The 15,000-nt window shown below is 41.8% G+C and overlaps 1 protein-coding gene across 2 annotated transcripts in view; it reads left to right on the top strand.

The window, feature by feature from the left end:
* Nucleotides 1-15,000, top strand: part of LOC135509284 (CD9 antigen-like) — a 23,621-nt gene that overhangs the window by 4,202 nt on the left and 4,419 nt on the right. The window lies entirely within an intron of this gene.

Genomic DNA, 15,000 nt, shown 5'->3' with positions numbered 1-15,000 from the left:
ATGCTCATCAATCTACACACAATACCACATAATGACAAAGCGAAAACAGTTTTTTTGACATTTTTGCAAATTAATAAAAAATATTAAAACAGAAATACCTTATTTACATAAGTATTCAGAACCTTTGCTATGAGACTCAAAATTGAGCTCGGGTGCATCCTGTTTCCATTGATCATCCTTGAGATGTTTCTACAACTTGATTGGAGTCCACCTGTGGTAAATTCAATTGATTGGACATGATTTGGAAAGGCACACACCTGTCTATATAAGGTCCCACAGTTGACAGTGTATGTCAGAGCAAAACCAAGCCATGAGGTCGCTCCAAGACAGGATTGTTTCGAAGGAACAGATCTGGGGAAGGGTACCATTGAAGGTCCCCTTATGTAACCAAGATGGAACTCATTGGCCTGAATGCCAAACTTCAGGTCTGGAGGAAACTTGGCACTGTCTCTACGGTAAAGCATGGTAGTTGCAGTATCATGTGGTGGGGAAAGATGAACGGAGAAAAGTACAGAGAGATCCTTGATGAAATCCTGCTCCAGAGCCCTCAGGACCTCAGACCTCAGGACAATGACCCTAAGCAGACAGCCAAGACAATGCAGGACTGGCTTCGGGACAAGTCTCTGAATGTCCTTGAGTGGCCCAGCCAGAGTCCAGACTTGAACCCGATCGAACATCTCTGTAAAGACCTGAAAATAGCTGTACAGCGATGCTCCCCATTCAACCTGACAGAGATTGAAAGGATTTGCAGAGATGAATGGGAGAAACTCCCCAAATGTAGGTTTACCAAGCTTGTATCGTCATACCCAAGAGGTCTCAAGGCTGTAATTGCTGCTGCCAGAGTTGCTTCAACAAAGTACTATGTAAAGGTATTGAATACTTATGTAAATATGATATTTTACTTTTTAGAATTTCTAAAAACCTGTTTTTGCTTTGTCATTATGGGATTTTGTGTGTAAATTTATTAGAAAAAAGTGAAGGGGTCTGAATTATTTCCGAATAAATTGTATTTGTGTGGGAGTTTGTGCGTGTGTGTATGGGACAGAGACATACAAATAAATAAAGAGAGTCGCACACTCAATATACAAGCTCCCAGTATTTTATTGGGTGAACCACCAACGTTTCGGCATCAGTGTGCCTTCACTGTGCCTTCTTCACCCTAAAGTGGTTTACCCAATACATTACTTGGAGCTTGTATATTGAGTGTGCGACTCTGTTTGCTTATTTTTTATAGCATACAGTTTACTCCCCGTTAGCCAGTATCTCTACCAACGTCTTTTGGGTGCTCGCCAGATCATGCTTTTTATTGGACAGAGACATACAGACAGATGGATAGAAACATAGTGTGAGAGAGTATAACTGAATGCAACTGTTGCATGTACCAACCTGCCCCTGGTGTAATGATTGCCTACTCTCAACAGTACAACAGAAGACAGAGGCTAGCCTATTAATCAAATTCAATGAATTATTACATTGTTCTCTACAATATTACAACCTTAATATGCTTGTACTTAACAATGTTGATTAAATAAGAATGTTAGTTTATTGTGACCATTGCTAGTTTAGACCGTACAGCTCTTGGTTGCATATTTTGGCAACTGAAAACTGGAACCTACTTTTTTCAGGGAGGGTAGATATTGGAATTCAGTCTGTTAGATTTTTTGAGGATAATATATATATATATATTTATATATATATATATATATTTATATATATATATATATATATATATATATATATATATATATATATATATATATATATATATATATATATATATATATATATATAGGCTAAATTATGTTTATAGGCTAAATTATGTATTCTGCAGATTTCATTTAAAAAAAGCCCATGCTATCACAAGCGAACATGAAACCACTAGCTAGCTTGTCAGTTGACGTTCGAAGTTAGAGCTGTTCTATTCTATTTAGCAGCAACCACATTTTGACCATGGCCGTAAAAACACTATATTCTCTCTAATCACGCTAAATTCTATGACTAAATTGTTGGTAACTTTTGAACTACGTGTAGGGTTTGGACTATTGTTTTTCAGACACAATGTTCTATTGAATGAAACAGTAATTTTATGGGTGAACACTAGGCTTGTGCGGTGTACCGTTTACTGGGGTACTTGGAAAAAGTCACAGGATGGTTTTTCAATACTGTCAACATGTTTTTTTGTACATTTGAATATTTGTAGCTACTTTTTAAGTAAATACCTTCAGTCAACTTGTGCAATACCTTAGGAGATAAAGAACATTGCATTCTTAATTTCACCTGTCACATTATTATGAAGTTTATGGTAGTTCCCAGTCACATGTCACTTAGCGTTTGTTTACAAGCATACAACAGAGACTTGAGCCTTGTGAGTCACTCTGTTGTGCAGCATGCAACAGGTGAACTAATTACAGTATGGAATTCACAACTAATTGTTTGCGAGTTAGACATCTTATAACTATTAAGGTAAATGTCTAAAATGTGCTAAATGCTCTGCCGTTTTGCTAATTTAGTAGCTAGTTAGCTATCTAGCTAACGTAAACTCACACACAAATGTGCGTAACCGCGACATTCAAACGAGGCTGCAATGAAAACGAATGGGACTGTAGTGACTGTGTTGGCATCAAAATCTGGGATGTGAACTACGTTTCGATTCAGTGTTGATTGACATGGTAATGGACTAACAGTATATGAGAAAAGATTAAAAAACGGACTCCTCTGACGCTGTACGTTACATCGTGACGTGTCGCTACGTAACATACAGCGCGCAGGCTGTAACAACAAAATGTGGAAAAGGTCAAGGGGTGAGAATACTTTCTGAAGGCACTGTATATTTTTCTATATAGAGGTTATAGACCTACTGTCAGTATATTAGGCTATGTGAGAGGTTATAGACAGACTGTCAGTATATTAGGCTATGTGAGAGGTTATAGACAGACTGTCGGTATATTAGGCTATGTGAGAGGTTATAGACAGACTGTCGGTATATTAGGCTATGTGAGAGGGTATAGACAGACTGTTGGTATATTAGGCTATGTGAGAGGTTATAGACAGACTGTCAGTATATTAGGCTATGTGAGAGGTTATAGACAGACTGTCGGTATATTAGGCTATGTGAGAGGTTATAGACAGACTGTCAGTATATTAGGCTATGTGAGAGGTTATAGACAGACTGTCGGTATATTAGGCTATGTGAGAGGGTATAGACAGACTGTCAGTATATTAGGCTATGTGAGAGGTTATAGACAGACTGTCAGTATATTAGGCTATGTGAGAGGTTATAGACAGACTGTCAGTATATTAGGCTATGTGAGAGGTTATAGACAGACTGTCAGTATATTAGGCTATGTGAGAGGTTATAGACAGACTGTCAGTATATTAGGCTATGTGAGAGGTTATAGACAGACTGTCAGTATATTAGGCTATGTGAGAGGTTATAGACAGACTGTCAGTATATTAGGCTATGTGAGAGGTTATAGACAGACTGTCAGTATATTAGGCTATGTGAGAGGTTATAGACAGACTGTCAGTATATTAGGCTATGTGAGAGGGTATAGACAGACTGTCAGTATATTAGGCTATGTGAGAGGTTATAGACCGACTGTCAGTATATTAGGCTATGTGAGAGGTTATAGACAGACTGTCGGTATATTAGGCTATGTGAGAGGTTATAGACAGACTGTTGGTATATTAGGCTATGTGAGAGGTTATAGACAGACTGTCAGTATATTAGGCTATGTGAGAGGTTATAGACAGACTGTCGGTATATTAGGCTATGTGAGAGGTTATAGACAGACTGTCAGTATATTAGGCTATGTGAGAGGTTATAGACAGACTGTCAGTATATTAGGCTATGTGAGAGGTTATAGACAGACTGTCAGTATATTAGGCTATGTGAGAGGGTATAGACAGACTGTCAGTATATTAGGCTATGTGAGAGGTTATAGACAGACTGTCGGTATATTAGGCTATGTGAGAGGTTATAGACAGACTGTCAGTATATTAGGCTATGTGAGAGGTTATAGACAGACTGTCAGTATATTAGGCTATGTGAGAGGTTATAGACAGACTGTCAGTATATTAGGCTATGTGAGAGGTTATAGACAGACTGTCAGTATATTAGGCTATGTGAGAGGTTATAGACAGACTGTCGGTATATTAGGCTATGTGAGAGGTTATAGACAGACTGTCAGTATATTAGGCTATGTGAGAGGGTATAGACAGACTGTCAGTATATTAGGCTATGTGAGAGGTTATAGACAGACTGTCAGTATATTAGGCTATGTGAGAGGTTATAGACAGACTGTCAGTATATTAGGCTATGTGAGAGGTTATAGACAGACTGTCAGTATATTAGGCTATGTGAGAGGTTATAGACAGACTGTCGGTATATTAGGCTATGTGAGAGGTTATAGACAGACTGTCAGTATATTAGGCTATGTGAGAGGTTATAGACAGACTGTCGGTATATTAGGCTATGTGAGAGGTTATAGACAGACTGTCAGTATATTAGGCTATGTGAAAGGGTATAGACAGACTGTCAGTATATTAGGCTATGTGAGAGGTTATAGACAGACTGTCGGTATATTAGGCTATGTGAGAGGTTATAGACAGACTGTCAGTATATTAGGCTTTTACCACTTCGTCAATTCTTTCCCAAACATTAGACTACTAATGATTTTCAACTCCATTTCGCAACTTTTCTTTTATTGAATGAAACACACACATCTTCCTTTTTGCCTCAGATGATCGAGGCCCTAAAGCTTAGGCTACGCATTAACTCCAGATAAATTAAAGAAAAACTTCAATCAAATCAAATCAAATTTATTTAGAAAGCCCTTCAGCTGATATCTCAAAGTGCTGGGGGGGGGGCTGTGCCGGGTGGAGATTATAACAGAACATGGCCAAGATGTTCAAATGTTCATAGATGACCAGCAGGGTAAAATAATAATAATCACAGTGGTTGTAGAGGGTGCAACAGGTCATCACCTCAGGAGTAAATGTCAGTTGGCTATTAATTGCCGATCATTCAGAGTATCTCTACCGCTCCTGCTGTCTCTAGAGAGTTGAAAACAGCAGGTCTGGGACAGGTAGCACGTCCGGTGAATAGGTCAGGGTTCCATAGTCACAGGCAGAACAGTTGAAACTGGAGCAGCAGCACGGCCGCTGGACTGGGCAACAGCAAGGAGTCATCAGGCAAGGTAGTCCTGAGGCATGGTCCGAGGGCTCAGGTCGCGAGAGAGAGAAAGGAAGAAATAAAGAGAGAGAGAATTAGAGAGAGCATACCGGTACTTAAATTCACACAGGACACCGGATAAGACAGGAGAAATACTCCAGATATAACAGATTGACCCTAGCACCCGACACATAAACTACTGCAGCATAAATACTGGAGGCTCAATATAGCATATAGATAGGAATTGCACAATAATTATACATTCATGGATTTTAATGCATTGTTTTCTATTTATTCAACCCGCCTGCCACCCACCTGCCCTTCAGCTACACAATATTTCATGACCCTAAACTTACCCGCTCATCACTAATGCTGATACACTCATACACACACATACCCTGGAGCAGATTACTATTCTCCATCGAGGCTAAAGTTAATAATTAGACTAAGGAGGCGGTTTGAGGAATGTGTGTGCGTATGTGTGTGTGGGACAGAGACATACAGACAGATGGATATAGCGTGAAAGAGTGCAACTGTGTGCAACTGTTGCATGTACCAACCTGCTCCTGGCTTAATGATACTCTCAACAACAAATACAAATCTAGTCAGATGATAGAAGCCACATTTTTTTATTTTAAAGACAAAATTGGTGAGAATTAGGAGTCACCCTTGGAAGTTGTTGCCCTCCCTGAAAAAGTTGGGATATAGTGATGAACAGAAAACAAATTGCAAAAGCTTGGGTCTTGAGGTCAATGTGGAAATCACGTTGGACAAGGAAGTGGTTGCTGACAATCTCAAAACTTTTTTCACAACAGTTGCCTCAAATTTGGTTGAGAAGCTACTGGTTGCACTGGAGTGTATGGGAAGGGTCAGGTCTTGGGCTTTACTCCGAGTGATTGCCTTTTCCTTTACAGCAGTGTCTCAGGTTGAAGTTGTCAAGAGACTGTCTGAACTAAACTGCTCTAAAGCTACAGGCCACGACAATATCCCTGACAGGTTTTTAAGAGATGGAGCTAGACTTATTGTCCTTTGTGTCACCCATTTAATCAACATCTCTATTGAGCAGGGTAGTCCCCAAGTATACAAAACTAGAGTGATCCCTATCCACAAGAAGGGCAGCAAAACAGACAAGGGAAACTATAGACCTGTATCCATTTTGAGTGTGCTGTCTAAAATGCTTGAAAAGTAATGTACGAAAGATTGTGGAATATACCAGCAAGAATAATCTTTAAAATGAACTACAGGCTGGTTTTAGAAAGTCCCACTCCACTGATAGAAATATCTGTGGAATGGTAATGCTGGATCTGCAGGCGTTTGATATGGTTGATCATCGTATCAAATCAAATCAAAGTTTATTTGCCACGTGAGCAGAATACAACAGGTGTAGCCCTGTGAAAAAATCACAGTGAAAAATAACAGTAGCGAGGCTATATACAGTAGCGAGTCTATAACAGTAGCGAGTCTTTAACAGTAGCGTGGCTTTATAAAGGCACCGGTTAGTCGGGCTGATTGAGGTACTATGTACATGTAGATATAGTTAGAGTGACAATGCATATATGATTAACAGAGAGTAGCAGCAGCGTAAAAGAGGGGTTGGGGGTGGTGGGTGGCGGGACACAATGCAGATAGTCCGGGTAGCCATTTGTTTACCTGTTCAGGAGTCTTATGGCTTGGGGTAAAAACTGTTGAGAAGCCTTTTTGTCCTAGACTTGGCACTCTGGTACTGCTTGCCATGCGGTAGTAGTCTATGACTGGGGTGGCTGGGGTCTTTGACAATTTTTAGGGCCTTCCTCTGACACTACCTGGAATAGAGGTCCTGGATGGCAGGCAGCTTAGCCCCAGTGATGTACTGGGCCGTATGCACTACCTTCTGTAGTGCCTTGCGGTTGGAGGCCGAGCAGTTGCCGTACCAGGCAGTGATGCAACCAGTCAGAATGCTCTCGATGTTGCAGCTGAAGAACCTTTTGAGGATCTGAGGACTCATGCCAAATCTTTTTAGTTTCCTGAAGGGGATTAGGCTTTGTCGTGCCCCCTTCATGACTGTCTTGGTGTGTCTGGACCATTTTAGTTTGTTGGTGATGTGGATACCAAGGAACTTGAAGCTGTCAACCTGCTCCACTACAGCCCCGTCAATGAGAATAGGGGCGTGCTCGTTCCTCCTTTTCCTGTAGTCCACAATCTTCTCCTTAGTCTTTGTTACGTTGAGGGATAGGTTGTTATTCTGGCACCACCCGGCCAGGGTCTCTGACCTCCTCCCTATCAGCTGTCTCATCATTGTCTGTGATCAGGCCTACCACTGTTGTGTCGTCTGCAAACTTAATGATGGTGTTGAGTCGTGCCTGGCCACTCAGTCATGGGTGAACAGGGAGTACAGGAGGGGACTAAGCACGTACACTGAGGGGCCCCTGTGTTGAGGATCAGTGTGGCAGATGTGTAGTTACCTATCCTTACCACCTGGGCGTGGCCCGTCAGGAAGTCCCGGATCAAGTTGAAGAGGGAGGGGTTTAGTCCAAGGGTCCTTAGCTTAGTGATGAGCGTTGAGGGTACTATGATGTTGAACACGGAGCTGTAGTCAATGAATAGCATTCTCACATAGGTGTTCCTTTTGTCCAGGTGGGAAAGGGCAGTGAGGAGTGCATCATCTGTGGATCTGTTTGGGCGGAAAGCAAATTGGAGTGGGTCTAGGGTTTCTGGGATAATGGTGTTGATGTGAGCCATGACCAGCCTTTCAAAGCACTTCATGGCTACGGACGTGAGTGCTACGGGTCTGTAGTCATTTCGGCAGGTTGCCTTCATGTTCTTGGGCACAGGCACTATGGTGGTCTGCTTGAAACATGTTGGTATTACAGACTCGGTCAGGGACATGTTGAAAATGTCAGTGAAGACACCTGCCAGTTGGTCAGTACATGCACATGTCCTGATAATCCATCTGGCCCTGCAGCATTGTGAATGTTGACCTGTTTAAAGGTCTTACTCACTTCAGCTACGGAGAGCGTGATCACACAGTCGTCCGGAACAACTGATGCTTTCATGCATGCCTCAGTGTTGCTTGCCTTGAAGCGAGCATAAAAGTGATTTAGCTCATCTAGTAGGCTCATGTCACTGGGCAGCTCACTGCTGTGCTTCCCTTTGTAGTCCGTAATAGTTTGCAAGCCCTGCCACATAAGACGAGCGTCTGAGCCTGTGTAGTACAATTAAATCTTAGCCCTGTATTGACACTGTTTGATGGTTTGTTGGAGGGCATAGCGGGATTTCTCATAAGCTTCCGGATTAGAGTCCCGCACCTTTAATTTTTGCTTGTAAGCAGGAATCATGCAGATAGATTTGTGGTCGGATTTACCAAATGGAGGGTGAGGGAGAGCTTTGTACGTGTCTCTGTGTATGGAGTACAGATGATCTAGATTTTTTTTTGAACTCTGGTTGCACATTTAACATGTTGATAGAAATTAGGTAGAACTGATTTAAGTTTCCCTGCATTAAAGTATCAGGCCACTAGGAGCGCCGCCTCTGGGTGAGCGGTTTCCTGTTTGCTTATTTCCTTATACAGCTGACTGAGTGCGGTCTGTGGTGGTAAATAGACAGCCATGAAAAGTATAGCTGAAAACTCTCTAGGCAAATAGTGTGGTCTGCATTTTATCACAAGATACTCTACTTCAGGTGTGCAAAATCTAGAGACTTCCTTAGTATCATGCTCTACAAGTGAAAAGCCTTTGGTTGTAATAGCAGGGCAATTGACTGGGTTAAGTCCTATTTAACAAGAGACTAAATGGTGTATGTTAATGAAAATCATTTGAGTGCAAAGGGGATTAGCTGTGGGGCCACAGGGAGCATCCTTGGCCCTCTTCTATTCCTACTGTACATTAACAATATGAAATCAGCCTGCTCTAAGTTATTTGTTTTTGCATGCTGATGACTCTACTCCACTGGTGTACCATGTGTCACGATCGTTATAATAAGTGGACCAAAGCCAAGCGTGATCTGGGTTCCACATCTTTTTATTACTAAGTGAAACTCACAGCAAAACAAAACAATAAATCTCAACTGAAACGTGCCGCTAACAATAGTGCTAACAGGCAACTATCCATAGTCAAGATCATCTTAAAAACAGAATCCATCTTATTTGGTTCCAGAGTAAAGCTTGCAGGGTCCCCTGGTTTAAGTATCAAAGTGGGCAAGTGTCAAACTCATTCCACGAAGGGAATGAGTGTCTGCGGATTTTCACTCCACCCTTGTACTTGATTGATTAATTAAGGTCACTAATTAGTAAGGATGTCCCCTCACCTGGTTGTCTAGGTCTTATTTGAAAGGAAAAAACTAAAACCTGCAGACACTCGGCCCTCCATAGAATGAGTTTGACACCTGTTGTGGAAAATTACATTAAAAATGGTTACATACATAACATGCTATCCAGTGTTTTACTGCATAAAGAATAGTCTCGTTTTATGCTAGTGTTTTTTCTAACCTGATACAAACTTGTCTTTGTGTGACTTAGTCAATAGACTGGGCATATAGCTAAGATCCATTTAGGTGCGACCTCAGCATGTGAGACATCCTGTGCGTTTACTATCGGCAGGAAGTCAGCTATGTGGAACCTTGCAGGTAGGATCACATTATAGTGTGAACTGTGACAAAACGCTGTTATACTGTTGAGCCCTTGTGCTATCAACCTCGGGCACTTAATCTGCACAGACAAACCAATCGCCTTTTACACTTTATTCCGCCCCTGTTTCCACACATTTGCTAATCTGCCACATAGTCAAAAGAGGTTGTACTTTTTCAATAAAAGCAGAGACCCGTATAAGGGCACAAGGCAAGACCCAGATGCAGACACAGGAGCCAAATGGTTTGAGTCTTTGATATTTATTATATCCAAAAGGGGTAGGCAAGATAACAGGCAAAAGTGGACAGGCAAAAGTCAAAACCAGTTCTGAGTTGAGGTACATTGTGGCAGACAGGCTCGAGGTCAGGGCAGGCAGAATGGTCAGGCAGGCGGTACAGAGTCCAGAAAACAGGCAAGGGTCAAACACAGGAGGACTAGTAAAAGAGAAAAGAAAAGGCAGAAGCACAGGAAAACCACACAGGTTGACTTGGAACATACAAGACAAACTGCCACAGAGAGATAGGAAACACAGGGATAAATATACTAGATATAACAAGAAACACCTGGAGGGGGTGGAGACAATAACAAGGACAGGTGAAACTGATCAGGGTGTGACAACCCGACTATGTTTAGCTTTCAACACTGAACCATTCCTGGCGATGGTGGATTGCATACTTTTTGTAAATCTAATAATATTGTTGTTTTAAGAATCTGCAGTCTCTCTTCCTATAGAATTTCTGACACATCTGCCCTAAAGGTTTTAACAAAGATAAACCACAAAATTACATTCCTAACTCTGACCTTAAAATATCGAGAGCTGCCACCTTCAAGAAATCCCGCTAAGCCTTCTGACGAACCATCAAACAGGCAACTCATCAATACAGGACTAAGATTGAATCGTACTACACCGGCTTCGACGCTCGTCGGATGTGGCAGGGCTTGCAAACTATTACGTACAACAAAGGGAAGCACAGCCGCGAGCTACCCAGTGACACGAGCCTAACAGACAAGCTAAATCACTTCTACAGTGGCAAGAAAAAGTATGTGAACCCTTTGGAATTACCTGTATTTCTGCATGAATTGGTTATCAAATTTGATCTGAACTTCATCTAAGTCACAACAATAGACAGACAGTGTACTTAAACTAATAACACAAATTATTAAATGACTCTATATGACTAGTGCAAACAGGCAACAAAACATAGAATAACAACCCACAAAATAACAAAGGAATATGGCTACCTAAATATGGTACCCAATCAGAGACAATGATAAACAGCTGTCTCTGATTGAGAACCAATCTAGGCAACCATAGACATACAGTGCCTTGCGAAAGTATTCGGCCCCCTTGAACTTTGCGACCTTTTGCCACATTTCAGGCTTCAAACATAAAGATATAAAACTGTATTTTTTTTGTGAAGAATCAACAACAAGTGGGACACAATCATGAAGTGAAACAACATTTATTGGATATTTCAAACTTTTTTAAGAAATCAAAAACTGAAAAATTGGCCGTGCAAAATTATTCAGCCCCCTTAAGTTAATACTTTGTAGCGCCACCTTTTGCTGCGATTACAGCTGTAAGTCGCTAGGGGTATGTCTCTATCAGTTTTGCACATCGAGAGACTGACATTTATTCCCATTCCTCCTTGCAAAACAGCTCGAGCTCAGTGAGGTTGGATGGAGAGCATTTGTGAACAGCAGTTTTCAGTTCTTTCCACAGATTCTCGAATGGATTCAGGTCTGGACTTTGACTTGGCCATTCTAACACCTGGATATGTTTATTTTTGAACCATTCCATTGTAGATTTTGCTTTATGTTTTGGATCATTGTCTTGTTGGAAGACAAATCTCCGTCCCAGTCTCAGGTCTTTTGCAGACTCCATCAGGTTTTCTTCCAGAATGGTCCTGTATTTGGCTCCATCCATCTTCCCATCAATTTTAACCATCTTCCCTGTCCCTGCTGAAGAAAAGCAGGCCCAAACCATGATGCTGCCACCACCATGTTTGACAGTGGGGATGGTATGTTCAGGGTGATGAGCTGTGTTGCTTTTACGCCAAACATAACGTTTTGCATTGTTGCCAAAGAGTTCAATTTTGGTTTCATCTGACCAGAGCACCTTCTTCCACATGTTTGGTGTGTCTCCCAGGTGGCTTGTGGCAGACTTTAAATGACACTTTTTATGGATATCTTTAAGAAATGGCTTTCTTCTTGCCACTCTTCCATAAAGGCCAGATTTGTGCAATATACGACTTATTGTTGTCCTATGGACAGAGTCTCCCACCTCAGCTGTAGATCTCTGCAGTTCATCCAGAGTGATCATGGGCCTCTTGGCTGCATCTCTGATCAGTCTTCTCCTTGTATGAGCTGAAAGTTTAGAGGGACGGCCAGGTCTTGGTAGATTTGCAGTGGTCTGATACTCCTTCCATTTCAATATTATCGCTTGCACACTGCTCCTTGGGATGTTTAAAGCTTGGGAAATCTTTTTGTATCCAAATCCGGCTTTAAACTTCTTCACAACAGTATCTCAGACCTCCCTGGTGTGTTCCTTGTTCTTCATGATGCTCTCTGCGCTTTTAACGGACCTCTGAGACTATCACAGTGCAGGTGCATTTATACGGAGACTTGATTACACACAGGTGGATTGTATTTATCATCATTAGTCATTTAGGTCAACATTGGATCGTTCAGAGATCCTCACTGAACTTCTGGAGAGAGTTTGCTGCACTGAAAGTAAAGGGGCTGAATAATTTTGCACGGCCAATTTTTCAGTTTTTGATTTGTTAAAAAAGTTTGAAATATCCAATAAATGTCGTTCCACTTCATGATTGTGTCCCACTTGTTGTTGATTCTTCACAAAAAAATACAGTTTTATATCTTTATGTTTGAAGCCTGAAATGTGGCAAAAGGTCGCAAAGTTCAAGGGGGCCGAATACTTTCGCAAGGCACTGTATAATCATCTAGACTAGAAAAACCATAGACATACAACAAATTAACAAACCACCCTTGTCACAACCTGATCTAGCCAAATAATAAAGAAAACAAAGATAACTAAGGTCAGGGTGTGACAGTAGGCTAGAAAAAGTATGTGAACACCTAGGCTAAGGACTTCTCCAAAAGCTAATTGGAGTCAGGAGTCAGCTAACCTGGAGTCCAAACAATGAGACGAGATTGGAGATGTTGGTTAGAGCTGCCGTGCCCTATAAAAAAAACACAAAACAATGGTTTGCTATTCACAAGAAGCATTGCCTGATGTGAACCATGCCTCGAACAAAAGACCTAAGATGAAGAATTGTTGACTTGCATAAGGCTGGAAAGGGTTACAAAAGTATCTCTAAAAGCCTTGATGTTCATCAGTCCACGATAAGACTAATTGTCTATAAATGGAGAATGCTCAGCACTGTTAATACTCTCCCAAGGGGTGTCCGTACTGCAAAGACGACTGCAAGAACACAACTCAGAATGCTCAATGAGGTTATGAAGAATCCTAGAGTGTCAGCTAAATACAGTCTACGATACGTAAAACACTAAACAAGAATGGTGTTCATGGGAGGACATCACGGAAGAAGCTACTGCTGTCCAAAAAAAACAATGCTGCACGTCTGAAGTTTGCTAAAGTGCACCTGGATGTTCCACAGAGCTACTGGGAAAATATTCTGTGGACCGATGAAACTACAGTTGAGTTGTTTGGAAGGAACACACAACACTGTGTGGAGAAAAAAATGGCACAGCACACCAACATCAAAACCTCATCCCAACTGTAAAGCATAGTGGGGGGAGCATCATGGTTTGGGGCTGCTTTGCTGCCTCAGGGCCTGGACAGCTTGCTATCATTGATGGAAAAATGAATTCCCAAGTTAATCAAGACATTTTGCAGGAGAATGTTAGGCTATCTGTCCGCCAATTGAAGCTCAACAGAAGTTGGGTGATGCAACAGGACAACGACCCAAAACACAGAAGTAAATCAACAATAGAGTGGCTTCAACAGAAGAAAATGCGCCTTCTAGATTGGCCCAGCCAGAGTCCTGACCTCAACCCGATTTGAGATGCTGTGTCATGACCTCGAGAGCAGTTCACACCAGACATCCCAAGAATATTTCTGAACTGAAACAGTTTTGTAAAGAGGAATGGTCGAAAATTCCTCCTAACCATTGTGCAGGTCTGATCCACATCTATGGAAAATGTTTGGTTGAGGTTATTGCTGCCAAAGGAGGGTCAACCAGTTATTAAATCCAAGGGTTCATATACTTTTTCCACTCATTCCACTGTGAATGTTTACACGGTGTGTTCAATAATGACATAAAATTGTTTGTGTACTATTAGTTTAAGTAGACTGTGTTTGTCTATTGTTGTGACCTAGATGCAGATCAGATCAAATGTTATGACCAGAAATTGAGGTATTTCCAAAGGGTTCACATACCTTTTCTTGCCACTGTATGCACGCTTCGAGGCAAGCAACACTGAAGCATGCATGAAAGCGTCAGCTGTTCCGGACAAATGTGTGATCACGCTCTCCGTAGCCTATGTGAGTAAGTCCTTTAAACAGGTCAACATTCATAGGGCCGCAGGGCCAGATGGATTACCAGGACATATACTCCGAGCATGCGCTAACCAACTGGCTAGTGTCTTCACTCACATTTTCAACTTGTCCCTGACCGAGTCTGTAATACCAACATGTTTCAAGCAGACCACCATAGTGCCTGTGCCCAAGAACACGAAGGCAACCTACCTAAATGACTACAGACCCGTAGCACTCACGTCTGTAGCCATGAAGTGCTTTGAAAGGCAGGTCATGGCTCACATCAACACAATTATCATAGAAACTCTAGACCCACTCCAATTTGCATACCGCCCCAACAGATCCACAGATGATGCAATCTCTAATCATCAAATCAATCATTTGCAGTCCACACTTCCCTTTCCCACCTGGACAAAAGGAACACCTACGTGAGAATGCTATTCATTGACTACAGCTCAGCGTTCAACACCATAGCACCCTCAAAGCTCATCACTAAGCTAAGGACCCTTGGACTAAACCCCTCCCTCTTCAACTTGATCCGGGACTTCCTGACGGGCCACGCCCAGGTGGTAAGGATAGGTAACTACACATCTGCCACACTGATCCTCAACACAGGGGCCCCTCAGTGTACGTGCTTAGTCCCCTCCTGTACTCCCTGTTCACCCATGACTGCATGGCAAAGCATGACTCCAACACCATCATTAAGTT

The sequence above is a fragment of the Oncorhynchus masou genome, chromosome 22 (assembly GCF_036934945.1).
Source record: "Oncorhynchus masou masou isolate Uvic2021 chromosome 22, UVic_Omas_1.1, whole genome shotgun sequence".
Classification (NCBI taxonomy): Eukaryota; Metazoa; Chordata; class Actinopteri; order Salmoniformes; family Salmonidae; genus Oncorhynchus; species Oncorhynchus masou.
This window is presented reverse-complemented; position numbering and strand designations above follow the sequence as displayed.